We start from the raw sequence: 13,931 nt of genomic DNA on the forward strand, positions 1-13,931 counted from the left end.
GCCCTTGGCCAAAAAGGGCGTATGCGTTTTTTCCTGAATATATTCAGGAAAAAACGCATACGCCCTTTTTGGCCAACCAAGCAACCTGGAAGGCCAATCAGCGCTCCAAAGAAGTCTCGCTTCCCAGCGGGCAAAAGGGCCATGCGGAAAAAAGTGTCCAAACCAGAAATGCAGGACCGGCCATGGAGAAATGGGAGCCTTGCTACGCTGATGGGTGGGATGTAAATTGCCAACAGCCACTCTGGAGAAGTGTACGGTGTGTTCTGAAACATCTAAAAAACACAGCTTGGAGAGCATAGGGCACTTCCACTCATGGGCGTATAAATTGGGAAAACTAAAAATCAGCAAGACACAGACACCCCAAAGTTTAGGGCTGCTCTGTTGACAAGAACCCCCACTTCATTACACCTTAAATATCCTAGGAAAGAGAAAAATGGATAAAGAAGTTGTGGTCCTCATGTACAATGGAATATCACTCAGCCATGAAATCAACGTCATAAGGCTAGTAGCAGCACGATGAGTGGATTTAGGTACGATGATTCTAAGTGAAATAAGTCACACAGAAAAAGACAGTTATCATAAGATATCACTTCTAGAGGGAATGTAAAAACCGCTACACTTGAACTGAATTACAAAACAGAACAGAGTCACACGTTTAGGAAACACACTATGGCTGCTGAAAGGGAAAGGTGAGGTGGGGTGATGAATAAAACAAGGGTTTCAAATTAGCTCAGATACCGTTCCATAAACCCAATATGTAAGAGACAAGACCTATTCCTTTTTCAGTGAACTGGACTCAACACCCCCTATTCACCGCACAAGAATATATCTGACTAGTAAGAATCTTCAAACCTATGTATTGATATCTCTCTGTAAGTGAGTCAAGGGGGTGTAAAGCGGCATAAACACAGCCGTGAAAAGCAGCTAAACCCCATTATAAAAATAAATTACTTTTCAAAACCCGTGAAACAAAGACAGTGAAAGAGAGAGAAATTCTTACAAAATTCGTTCAGGGGCTGTGATGCAACCTGGATTGACCATATCTAGACCCACAGCTGATTGAGACATAAGGTTGGACACTCTTGGGGCTGAGAGGTTTGGTGAGGTTGGGTGAGCCAACGCAGACCCTTTCAAGTAATACTGCATGGTACCCATCCCATGGGTCCCAAATCTCCAGGTTCAAGGGCATCTTCCTACGTCGAAAACAGGCATGAGAAACCCAGAAGATGGTACACCGTGTGATCGGGAAAGGTTTCTAAAACGCACCTCATTTCTCATCTCCTTGGCTCGGGTTCGCCATTCCAGCCGATTTACTAGCCATCTCCCTCCTTGGAGAATCAGCACCTTTAACCTCCTGTTCCGTACAGGTTGCAATTTGTCCTGAGGATGAACGGGAAGAGGGGGAACCAATGAGAGACTAGCTCTAGGTGTTGGGACAGGCACAGGTCACTCTATTTTCCCATCAGGAAGAAGAATTAAGCACAAGCTCAGCCTGCCCCCCAGAACGAGAAGAGGGCCTGAAGCAATCCTGCGCTTTTGCAGCCAGCTCCCAAACAAGCGAGTTGAAAAATGGAGCTCAGGGGCACTGAAATTCACAAACCTGCCGAGTTTTAAATGATACCTCTCGTCCACAAATATATTAAGGGAAGGCAACGAAGAGGCTTTGAAAGCAAGGCAGAATTGCAGGAAACAGATTTCAGGATGTAGATTCGAATCGCCTTGAAAGCACATGAAAAGCGGCAAAACGTGGACAATGATGCCCTTGGCCAAAAAGGGCGTATGCGTTTTTTCCTGAATATATTCAGGAAAAAACGCATACGCCCTTTTTGGCCAACCAAGCAACCTGGAAAGGCCAATCAGCGCTCCAAAGAAGTCTCGCTTCCCAGCGGGCAAAAGGGCCATGCGGAAAAAAGTGTCCAAACCAGAAATGCAGGACCGGCCATGGAGAAATGGGAGCCTTGCTACGCTGATGGGTGGGATGTAAATTGCCAACAGCCACTCTGGAGAAGTGTACGGTGTGTTCTGAAACATCTAAAAAACACAGCTTGGAGAGCATAGGGCACTTCCACTCATGGGCGTATAAATTGGGAAAACTACAAATCAGCAAGACACAGGCACCCCAAAGTTTAGGGCTGCTCTGTTGACAAGAACCCCCACTTCATTACACCTTAAATATCCTAGGAAAGAGAAAAATGGATAAAGAAGTTGTGGTCCTCATGTACAATGGAATATCACTCAGCCATGAAATCAACGTCATAAGGCTAGTAGCAGCACGATGAGTGGATTTAGGTACGATGATTCTAAGTGAAATAAGTCACACAGAAAAAGACACTTATCATAAGATATCACTTCTAGAGGGAATGTAAAAACCGCTACACTTGAACTGAATTACAAAACAGAACAGAGTCACACGTTTAGGAAACACACTATGGCTGCTGAAAGGGAAAGGTGAGGTGGGGTGATGAATAAAACAAGGGTTTCAAATTAGCTCAGATACCGTTCCATAAACCCAATATGTAAGAGAAAAGACCTATTCCTTTTTCAGTGAACTGGACTCAACACCCCCTATTCACCGCACAAGAATATATCTGACTAGTAAGAATCTTCAAACCTATGTATTGATATCTCTCTGTAAGTGAGTCAAGGGGGTGTAAAGCGGCATAAACACAGCCGTGAAAAGCAGCTAAACCCCATTATAAAAATAAATTACTTTTCAAAACCCGTGAAACAAAGACAGTGAAAGAGAGAGAAATTCTTACAAAATTCGTTCAGGGGCTGTGATGCAACCTGGATTGACCATATCTAGACCCACAGCTGATTGAGACATAAGGTTGGACACTCTTGGGGCTGAGAGGTTTGGTGAGGTTGGGTGAGCCAACGCAGACCCTTTCAAGTAATACTGCATGGTACCCATCCCATGGGTCCCAAATCTCCAGGTTCAAGGGCATCTTCCTACGTCGAAAACAGGCATGAGAAACCCAGAAGATGGTACACCGTGTGATCGGGAAAGGTTTCTAAAACGCACCTCATTTCTCATCTCCTTGGCTCGGGTTCGCCATTCCAGCCGATTTACTAGCCATCTCCCTCCTTGGAGTATCAGCACCTTTAACCTCCTGTTCCGTACAGGTTGCAATTTGTCCTGAGGATGAACGGGAAGAGGGGGAACCAATGAGAGACTAGCTCTAGGTGTTGGGACAGGCACAGGTCACTCTATTTTCCCATCAGGAAGAAGAATTAAGCACAAGCTCAGCCTGCCCCCCAGAACCAGAAGAGGGCCTGAAGCAATCCTGCGGTTTCGCAGCCAGCTCCCAAAAAAGCGAGTTGAAAAATGGAGCTCAGGGGCACTGAAATTCACAAACCTGCCGAGTTTTAAATGATACCTCTCGTCCACAAATATATTAAGGGAAGGCAACGAAGAGGCTTTGAAAGCAAGGCAGAATTGCAGGAAACAGATTTCAGGATGTAGATTCGAATCGCCTTGAAAGCACATGAAAAGCGGCAAAACGTGGACAATGATGCCCTTGGCCAAAAAGGGCGTATGCGTTTTTTCCTGAATATATTCAGGAAAAAACGCATACGCCCTTTTTGGCCAACCAAGCAACCTGGAAAGGCCAATCAGCGCTCCAAAGAAGTCTCACTTCCCAGCGGGCAAAAGGGCCATGCGGAAAAAAGTGTCCAAACCAGAAATGCAGGACCGGCCATGGAGAAATGGGAGCCTTGCTACGCTGATGGGTGGGATATAAATTGCCAACAGCCACTCTGGAGAAGTGTACGGTGTGTTCTGAAACATCTAAAAAACACAGCTTGGAGAGCATAGGGCACTTCCATTCATGGGCGTATAAATTGGGAAAACTAAAAATCAGCAAGTCACCGGCACCCCAAAGTTTAGGGCTGCTCTGTTGACAAAAACCCCCACTTCATTACACCTTAAATATCCTAGGAAAGAGAAAAATGGATAAAGAAGTTGTGGTCCTCATGTACAATGGAATATCAGTCACCCATGAAATCAACGTCATAAGGCTAGTAGCAGCACGATGAGTGGATTTAGGTACGACGATTCTAAGTGAAATAAGTCACACAGAAAAAGACACTTATCATAAGATATCACTTCTAGAGGGAATGTAAAAACCGCTACACTTGAACTGAATTACAAAACAGAACAGAGTCACACGTTTAGGAAACACACTATGGCTGCTGAAAGGGAAAGGTGAGGTGGGGTGATGCATAAAACAAGGGTTTCAAATTAGCTCAGATACCGTTCCATAAACCCAATATGTAAGAGACAAGACCTATTCCTTGCTCAGTGACCTGGAATCAACACCCCCTATTCACCGCACAAGAATATATCTGACTAGTAAGAATCTTCAAACCTATGTATTGATATCTCTCTGTAAGTGAGTCAAGGGGGTGTAAAGCGTCATAAACACAGCCGTGAAAAGCAGCTAAACCCCATTATAAAAATAAATTACTTTTCAAAACCTGTGAAACAAAGACAGTGAAAGAGAGAGAAATTCTAACAAAATTCGTTCAGGGGCTGTGACGCAACCTGGATTGACCATATCTAGACCCACAGCTGATTGAGACATAAGGGTGGACACTCTTGGGGCTTAGAGGTTCGGTGTGGTTGGGTGAGCCAACGCAGACCCTTTCAAGTAATACTGCATGGTACCCATCCCATGGGTCCCAAATCTCCAGGTTCAAGGGCATCTTCCTACGTCGAAAACAGGCATGAGAAACCCAGAAGATGGTACACCGTGTGATCGGGAAAGGTTTCTAAAACGCACCTCATTTCTCATCTCCTTTGCTCGGGTTCGCCATTCCAGCCGATTTACTAGCCATCTCCCTCCTTGGAGAATCAGCACCTTTAACCTCCTGTTCCGTACAGGTTGCAATTTGTCCTGAGGATGAACGGGAAGAGGGGGAACCAATGAGAGACTAGCTCTAGGTGTTGGGACAGGCACAGGTCACTCTATTTTCCCATCAGGAAGAAGAATTAAGCACAAGCTCAGCCTGCCCCCCAGAACCAGAAGAGGGCCTGAAGCAATCCTGCGCTTTTGCGGCCAGCTCCCAAAAAAGCGAGTTGAAAAATGGAGCTCAGGGGCACTGCAATTCACAAACCTGCCGAGTTTTAAATGATACCTCTCGTCCACAAATATATTAAGGGAAGGCAACGAAGAGGCTTTGAAAGCAAGGCAGAATTGCAGGAAACAGATTTCAGGAGGTAGATTCGAATCGCCTTGAAAGCACATGAAAAGCGGCAAAACGTGGACAATGATGCCCTTGGCCAAAAAGGGCGTATGCGTTTTTTCCTGAATATATTCAGGAAAAAACGCATACGCCCTTTTTCGCCAACCAAGCAACCTGGAAAGGCCAATCAGCGCTCCAAAGAAGTCTCGCTTCCCAGCGGGCAAAAGAGCCATGCGGAAAAAAGTGTCCAAACCAGAAATGCAGGACCGGCCATGGAGAAATGGGAGCCTTGCTACGCTGATGGGTGGGATGTAAATTGCCAACAGCCACTCTGGAGAAGTGTACGGTGTGTTCTGAAACATCTAAAAAACACAGCTTGGAGAGCATAGGGCACTTCCACTCATGGGCGTATAAATTGGGAAAACTAAAAATCAGCAAGACACAGGCACCCCAAAGTTTAGGGCTGTTCTGTTGACAAGAACCCCCACTTCATTACACCTTAAATATCCTAGGAAAGAGAAAAATGGATAAAGAAGTTGTGGTCCTCATGTACAATGGAATATCACTCAGCCATGAAATCCACGTCATAAGGCTAGTAGCAGCACGATGAGTGGACTTAGGTACGACGATTCTAAGTGAAATAAGTCACACAGAAAAAGACACTTATCATAAGATATCACTTGTAGAGGGAATGTAAAAACCGCTACACTTGAACTGAATTACAAAACAGAACAGAGTCACACGTTTAGGAAACACACTATGGCTGCTGAACGGGAAAGGTGAGGTGGGGTGATGCATAAAACAAGGGTTTCAAATTAGCTCAGATACCGTTCCATAAACCCAGTATGTAAGAGACAAGACCTATTCCTTTTTCAGTGAACTGGACTCAACACCCCCTATTCACCGCACAAGAATATATCTGACTAGTAAGAATCTTCAAACCTATGTATTGATATCTCTCTGTAAGTGAGTCAAGGGGGTGTAAAGCGGCATAAACACAGCCGTGAAAAGCAGCTAAACCCCATTATAAAAATAAATTACTTTTCAAAACCCGTGAAACAAAGACAGTGAAAGAGAGAGAAATTCTTACAAAATTCGTTCAGGGGCTGTGATGCAACCTGGATTGACCATATCTAGACCCACAGCTGATTGAGACATAAGGGTGGACACTCTTGGGGCTGAGAGGTTCGGTGAGGTTGGGTGAGCCAACGCAGACCCTTTCAAGTAATACTGCATGGTACCCATCCCATGGGTCCCAAATCTCCAGGTTCAAGGCCATCTTCCTACATCGAAAACAGGCATGAGAAACCCAGAAGATGGTACACCGTGTGATCGGGAAAGGTTTCTAAAACGCACCTCATTTCTCATCTCCTTTGCTCGGGTTCGCCATTCCAGCCGATTTAGTAGCCATCTCCCTCCTTGGAGAATCAGCACCTTTAACCTCCTGTTCCGTACAGGTTGCAATTTGTCCTGAGGATGAACGGGAAGAGGGGGAACCAATGAGAGACTAGCTCTAGGTGTTGGGACAGGCACAGGTCACTCTATTTTCCCATCAGGAAGAAGAATTAAGCACAAGCTCAGCCTGCCCCCCAGAACCAGAAGAGGGCCTGAAGCAATCCTGCGCTTTTGCGGCCAGCTCCCAAAAAAGCGAGTTGAAAAATGGAGCTCAGGGGCACTGCAATTCACAAACGTGCAGAGTTTTAAATGATACCTCTCATCCACAAATATATTAAGGGAAGGCAACGAAGAGGCTTTGAAAGCAAGGCAGAATTGCAGGCAACAGATTTCAGGAGGTAGATTCGAATCACCTTGAAAGCACATGAAAAGCGGCAAAACGTGGACAATGATGCCCTTGGCCAAAAGGGCGTATGCGTTTTTTCCTGAATATATTCAGGAAAAAACGCATACGCCCTTTTTGGCCAACCAAGCAACCTGGAAAGGCCAATCAGCGCTCCAAAGAAGTCTCGCTTCCCAGCGGGCAAAAGGGCCATGCGGAAAAAAGTGTCCAAACCAGAAATGCAGGACCGGCCATGGAGAAATGGGAGCCTTGCTACGCTGATGGGTGGGATGTAAATTGCCAACAGCCACTCTGGAGAAGTGTACGGTGTGTTCTGAAACATCTAAAAAACACAGCTTGGAGAGCATAGGGCACTTCCACTCATGGGCGTATAAACTGGGAAAACTAAAAATCAGCAAGACACAGGCACCCCAAAGTTTAGGGTTGCTCTGTTGACAAGAACCCCCACTTCATTACACCTTAAATATCCTAGGAAAGAGAAAAATGGATAAAGAATTTGTGGTCCTCATGTACAATGGAATATCACTCAGCCATGAAATCCACGTCATAAGGCTAGTAGCAGCACGATGAGTGGATTTAGGTACGACGATTCTAAGTGAAATAAGTCACACAGAAAAAGACACTTATCATAAGATATCACTTGTAGAGGGAATGTAAAAACCGCTACACTTGAACTGAATTACAAAACAGAACAGAGTCACACGTTTAGGAAACACACTATGGCTGCTGAACGGGAAAGGTGAGGTGGGGTGATGCATAAAACAAGGTTTTCAAATTAGCTCAGATACCGTTCCATAAACCCAATATGTAAGAGACAAGACCTATTCCTTTTTCAGTGAACTGGACTCAACACCCCCTATTCACCGCACAAGAATATATCTGACTAGTAAGAATCTTCAAACCTATGTATTGATATCTCTCTGTAAGTGAGTCAAGGGGGTGTAAAGCGGCATAAACACAGCCGTGAAAAGCAGCTAAACCCCATTATAAAAATAAATTACTTTTCAAAACCCGTGAAACAAAGACAGTGAAAGAGAGAGAAATTCTTCCAAAATTCGTTCAGGGGCTGTGATGCAACCTGGATTGACCATATCTAGACCCACAGCTGATTGAGACATAAGGGTGGACACTCTTGGGGCTGCGAGGTTCGGTGAGGTTGGGTGAGCCAACGCAGACCCTTTCAAGTAATACTGCATGGTACCCATCCCATGGGTCCCAAATCTCCAGGTTCAAGGCCATCTTCCTACATCGAAAACAGGCATGAGAAACCCAGAAGATGGTACACCGTGTGATCGGGAAAGGTTTCTAAAACGCACCTCATTTCTCATCTCCTTTGCTCGGGTTCGCCATTCCAGCCGATTTACTAGCCATCTCCCTCCTTGGAGAATCAGCACCTTTAACCTCCTGTTCCGTACAGGTTGCAATTTGTCCTGAGGATGAACGGGAAGAGGGGGAACCAATGAGAGACTAGCTCTAGGTGTTGGGACAGGCACAGGTCACTCTATTTTCCCATCAGGAAGAAGAATTAAGCACAAGCTCAGCCTGCCCCCCAGAACCAGAAGAGGGCCTGAAGCAATCCTGCGCTTTTGCGGCCAGCTCCCAAAAAAGCGAGTTGAAAAATGGAGCTCAGGGGCACTGCAATTCACAAACCTGCAGAGTTTTAAATGATACCTCTCATCCACAAATATATTAAGGGAAGGCAACGAAGAGGCTTTGAAAGCAAGGCAGAATTGCAGGCAACAGATTTCAGGAGGTAGATTCGAATCACCTTGAAAGCACATGAAAAGCGGCAAAACGTGGACAATGATGCCCTTGGCCAAAAGGGCGTATGCGTTTTTTCCTGAATATATTCAGGAAAAAACGCATACGCCCTTTTTGGCCAACCAAGCAACCTGGAAAGGCCAATCAGCGCTCCAAAGAAGTCTCGCTTCCCAGCGGGCAAAAGGGCCATGCGGAAAAAAGTGTCCAAACCAGAAATGCAGGACCGGCCATGGAGAAATGGGAGCCTTGCTACGCTGATGGGTGGGATGTAAATTGCCAACAGCCACTCTGGAGAAGTGTACGGTGTGTTCTGAAACATCTAAAAAACACAGCTTGGAGAGCATAGGGCACTTCCACTCATGGGCGTATAAACTGGGAAAACTAAAAATCAGCAAGACACAGGCACCCCAAAGTTTAGGGTTGCTCTGTTGACAAGAACCCCCACTTCATTACACCTTAAATATCCTAGGAAAGAGAAAAATGGATAAAGAAGTTGTGGTCCTCATGTACAATGGAATATCACTCAGCCATGAAATCCACGTCATAAGTCTAGTAGCAGCACGATGAGTGGATTTAGGTACGACGATTCTAAGTGAAATAAGTCACACAGAAAAAGACACTTATCATAAGATATCACTTATAGAGGGAATGTAAAAACCGCTACACTTGAACTGAATTACAAAACAGAACAGAGTCACACGTTTAGGAAACACACTATGGCTGCTGAACGGGAAAGGTGAGGTGGGGTGATGCATAAAACAAGGGTTTCAAATGAGCTCAGATACCGTTCCATAAACCCAATATGTAAGAGACAAGACCTATTCCTTTTTCAGTGAACTGGACTCAACACCCCCTATTCACCGTACAAGAATATATCTGACTAGTAAGAATCTACAAACCTATGTATTGATATCTCTCTGTAAGTGAGTCAAGGGGGTGTAAAGCGGCATAAACACAGCCGTGAAAAGCAGCTAAACCCCATTATAAAAATAAATTACTTTTCAAAACCCGTGAAACAAAGACAGTGAAAGAGAGAGAAATTCTTCCAAAATTCGTTCAGCGGCTCTGATGCAACCTGGATTGACCATATCTAGACCCACAGCTGATTGAGACATAAGGGTGGACACTCTTGGGGCTGAGAGGTTCGGTGAGGTTGGGTGAGCCAACGCAGACCCTTTCAAGTAATACTGCATGGTACCCATCCCATTGGGTCCAAATCTCCAGGTTCAAGGGCATCTTCCTACGTCGAAAACAGGCATGAGAAACCCAGAAGATGGTACACCGTGTGATCGGGAAAGGTTTCTAAAACGCACCTCATTTCTCATCTCCTTTGCTCGGGTTCGCCATTCCAGCCGATTTACTAGCCATCTCCCTCCTTGGAGAATCAGCACCTTTAACCTCCTGTTCCGTACAGGTTGCAATTTGTCCTGAGGATGAACGGGAAGAGGGGGAACCAATGAGAGACAAGCTCTAGGTGTTGGGACAGGCACAGGTCACTCTATTTTCCCATCAGGAAGAAGAATTAAGCACAAGCTCAGCCTGCCCACCAGAACCAGAAGAGGGCCTGAAGCAATCCTGCACTTTTGCGGCCAGCTCCCAAAAAAGCGAGATGAAAAATGGAGCTCAGGGGCACTGCAATTCACAAACCTGCAGAGTTTTAAATGATACCTCTCGTCCACAAATATATTAAGGGAAGGCAACGAAGAGGCTTTGAAAGCAAGGCAGAATTGCAGGAAACAGATTTCAGGAGGTAGATTCGAATCGCCTTGAAAGCACATGAAAAGCGGCAAAACGTGGACAATGATGCCCTTGGCCAAAAGGGCGTATGCGTTTTTTCCTGAATATATTCAGGAAAAAACGCATACGCCCTTTTTGGCCAACCAAGCAACCTGGAAAGGCCAATCATCGCTCCAAAGAAGTCTCGCTTCCCAGCGGGCAAAAGGGCCATGCGGAAAAAAGTGTCCAAACCAGAAATGCAGGACCGGCCATGGAGAAATGGGAGCCTTGCTACGCTGATGGGTGGGATGTAAATTGCCAACAGCCACTCTGGAGAAGTGTACGGTGTGTTCTGAAACATCTAAAAAACACAGCTTGGAGAGCATAGGGCACTTCCACTCATGGGCGTATAAATTGGGAAAACTAAAAATCAGCAAGACACAGGCACCCCAAAGTTTAGGGCTGCTCTGTTGACAAGAACCCCCACTTCATTACACCTTAAATATCCTAGGAAAGAGAAAAATGGATAAAGAAGTTGTGGTCCTCATGTACAATGGAATATCACTCAGCCATGAAATCAACGTCATAAGTCTAGTAGCAGCACGATGAGTGGATTTAGGTACGACGATTCTAAGTGAAATAAGTCACACAGAAAAAGACACTTATCATAAGATATCACTTCTAGAGGGAATGTAAAAACCGCTACACTTGAACTGAATTACAAAACAGAACAGAGTCACACGTTTAGGAAACACACTATGGCTGCTGAACGGGAAAGGTGAGGTGGGGTGATGCATAAAACAAGGGTTTCAAATGAGCTCAGATACCGTTCCATAAACCCAATATGTAAGAGACAAGACCTATTCCTTTTTCAGTGAACTGGACTCAACACCCCCTATTCACCGCACAAGAATATATCTGACTAGTAAGAATCTACAAACCTATGTATTGATATCTCTCTGTAAGTGAGTCAAGGGGGTGTAAAGCGGCATAAACACAGCCGTGAAAAGCAGCTAAACCCCATTATAAAAATAAATTACTTTTCAAAACCCGTGAAACAAAGACAGTGAAAGAGAGAGAAATTCTTCCAAAATTCGTTCAGCGGCTCTGATGCAACCTGGATTGACCATATCTAGACCCACAGCTGATTGAGACATAAGGGTGGACACTCTTGGGGCTGAGAGGTTCGGTGAGGTTGGGGGAGCCAACGCAGACCCTTTCAAGTAATACTGCATGGTACCCATCCCATGGGTCCCAAATCTCCAGGTTCAAGGGCATCTTCCTACGTCGAAAACAGGCATGAGAAACCCAGAAGATGGTACACCGTGTGATCGGGAAAGGTTTCTAAAACGCACCTCATTTCTCATCTCCTTTGCTCGGGTTCGCCATTCCAGCCGATTTACTAGCCATCTCCCTCCTTGGAGAATCAGCACCTTTAACCTCCTGTTCCGTACAGGTTGCAATTTGTCCTGAGGATGAACGGGAAGAGGGGGAACCAATGAGAGACTAGCTCTAGGTGTTGGGACAGGCACAGGTCACTCTATTTTCCCATCAGGAAGAAGAATTAAGCACAAGCTCAGCCTGCCCACCAGAACCAGAAGAGGGCCTGAAGCAATCCTGCACTTTTGCGGCCAGCTCCCAAAAAAGCGAGATGAAAAATGGAGCTCAGGGGCACTGCAATTCACAAACCTGCAGAGTTTTAAATGATACCTCTCGTCCACAAATATATGAAGGGAAGGCAACGAAGAGGCTTTGAAAGCAAGGCAGAATTGCAGGAAACAGATTTCAGGAGGTAGATTCGAATCGCCTTGAAAGCACATGAAAAGCGGCAAAACGTGGACAATGATGCCCTTGGCCAAAAAGGGCGTATGCGTTTTTTCCTGAATATATTCAAGAAAAAACGCATACGCCCTTTTTGGCCAACCAAGCAACCTGGAAAGGCAAATCAGCGCTCCAAAGAACTCTCGCTTCCCAGCGGGCAAAAGGGCCATGCGGAAAAAAGTGTCCAAACCAGAAATGCAGGACCGGCCATGGAGAAATGGGAGCCTTGCTACGCTGATGGGTGGGATGTAAATTGACAACAGCCACTCTGGAGAAGTGTACGGTGTGTTCTGAAACATCTAAAAAACACAGCTTGGAGAGCATAGGGCACTTCCACTCATGGGCGTATAAATTGGGAAAACTAAAAATCAGCAAGACACAGGCACCCCAAAGTTTAGGGCTGCTCTGTTGACAAGAACCCCCACTTCATTACACCTTAAATATCCTAGGAAAGAGAAAAATGGATAAAGAAGTTGTGGTCCTCATGTACAATGGAATATCACTCAGCCATGAAATCCACGTCATAAGGCTAGTAGCAGCACGATGAGTGGATTTAGGTACAACGATTCTAAGTGAAATAAGTCACACAGAAAAAGACACTTATCATAAGATATCACTTCTAGAGGGAATGTAAAAACCGCTACACTTGAACTGAATTACAAAACAGAAGAGAGTCACACGTTTAGGAAACACACTATGGCTGCTGAACGGGAAAGGTGAGGTGGGGTGATGCATAAAACAGGGGTTTCAAATTAGCTCAGATACCGTTCCATAAACCCAATATGTAAGAGACAAGACCTATTCCTTTTTCAGTGAACTGGACTCAACACCCCCTATTCACCGCACAAGAATATATCTGACTAGTAAGAATCTTCAAACCTATGTATTGATATCTCTCTGTAAGTGAGTCAAGGGGGTGTAAAGCGGCATAAACACAGCCGTGAAAAGCAGCTAAACCCCATTATAAAAATAAATTACTTTTCAAAACCCGTGAAACAAAGACAGTGAAAGAGAGAGAAATTCTTACAAAATTCGTTCAGGGACTGTGATGCAACCTGGATTGACCATATCTAGACCCACAGCTGATTGAGACATAAGGGTGGACACTCTTGGGGCTGAGAGGTTCGGTGAGGTTGGGGGAGCCAACGCAGACCCTTTCAAGTAATACTGCATGGTACCCATCCCATGGGTCCCAAATCTCCAGGTTCAAGGGCATCTTCCTACGTCGAAAACAGGCATGAGAAACCCAGAAGATGGTACACCGTGTGATCGGGAAAGGTTTCTAAAACGCACCTCATTTCTCATCTCCTTTGCTCGGGTTCGCCATTCCAGCCGATTTACTAGCCATCTCCCTCCTTGGAGAATCAGCACCTTTAACCTCCTGTTCCGTACAGGTTGCAATTTGTCCTGAGGATGAACGGGAAGAGGGGGAACCAATGAGAGACTAGCTCTAGGTGTTGGGACAGGCACAGGTCACTCTATTTTCCCATCAGGAAGAAGAATTAAGCACAAGCTCAGCCTGCCCCCCAGAACCAGAAGAGGGCCTGAAGCAATCCTGCGCTTTTGCGGCCAGCTCCCAAAAAAGCGAGATGAAAAATGGAGCTCAGGGGCACTGCAATTCACAAACCTGCAGAGTTTTAAATGATAC

The sequence above is a fragment of the Balaenoptera acutorostrata genome, chromosome 9, assembly GCF_949987535.1.
Source record: "Balaenoptera acutorostrata chromosome 9, mBalAcu1.1, whole genome shotgun sequence".
Classification (NCBI taxonomy): domain Eukaryota; kingdom Metazoa; phylum Chordata; class Mammalia; order Artiodactyla; family Balaenopteridae; genus Balaenoptera; species Balaenoptera acutorostrata.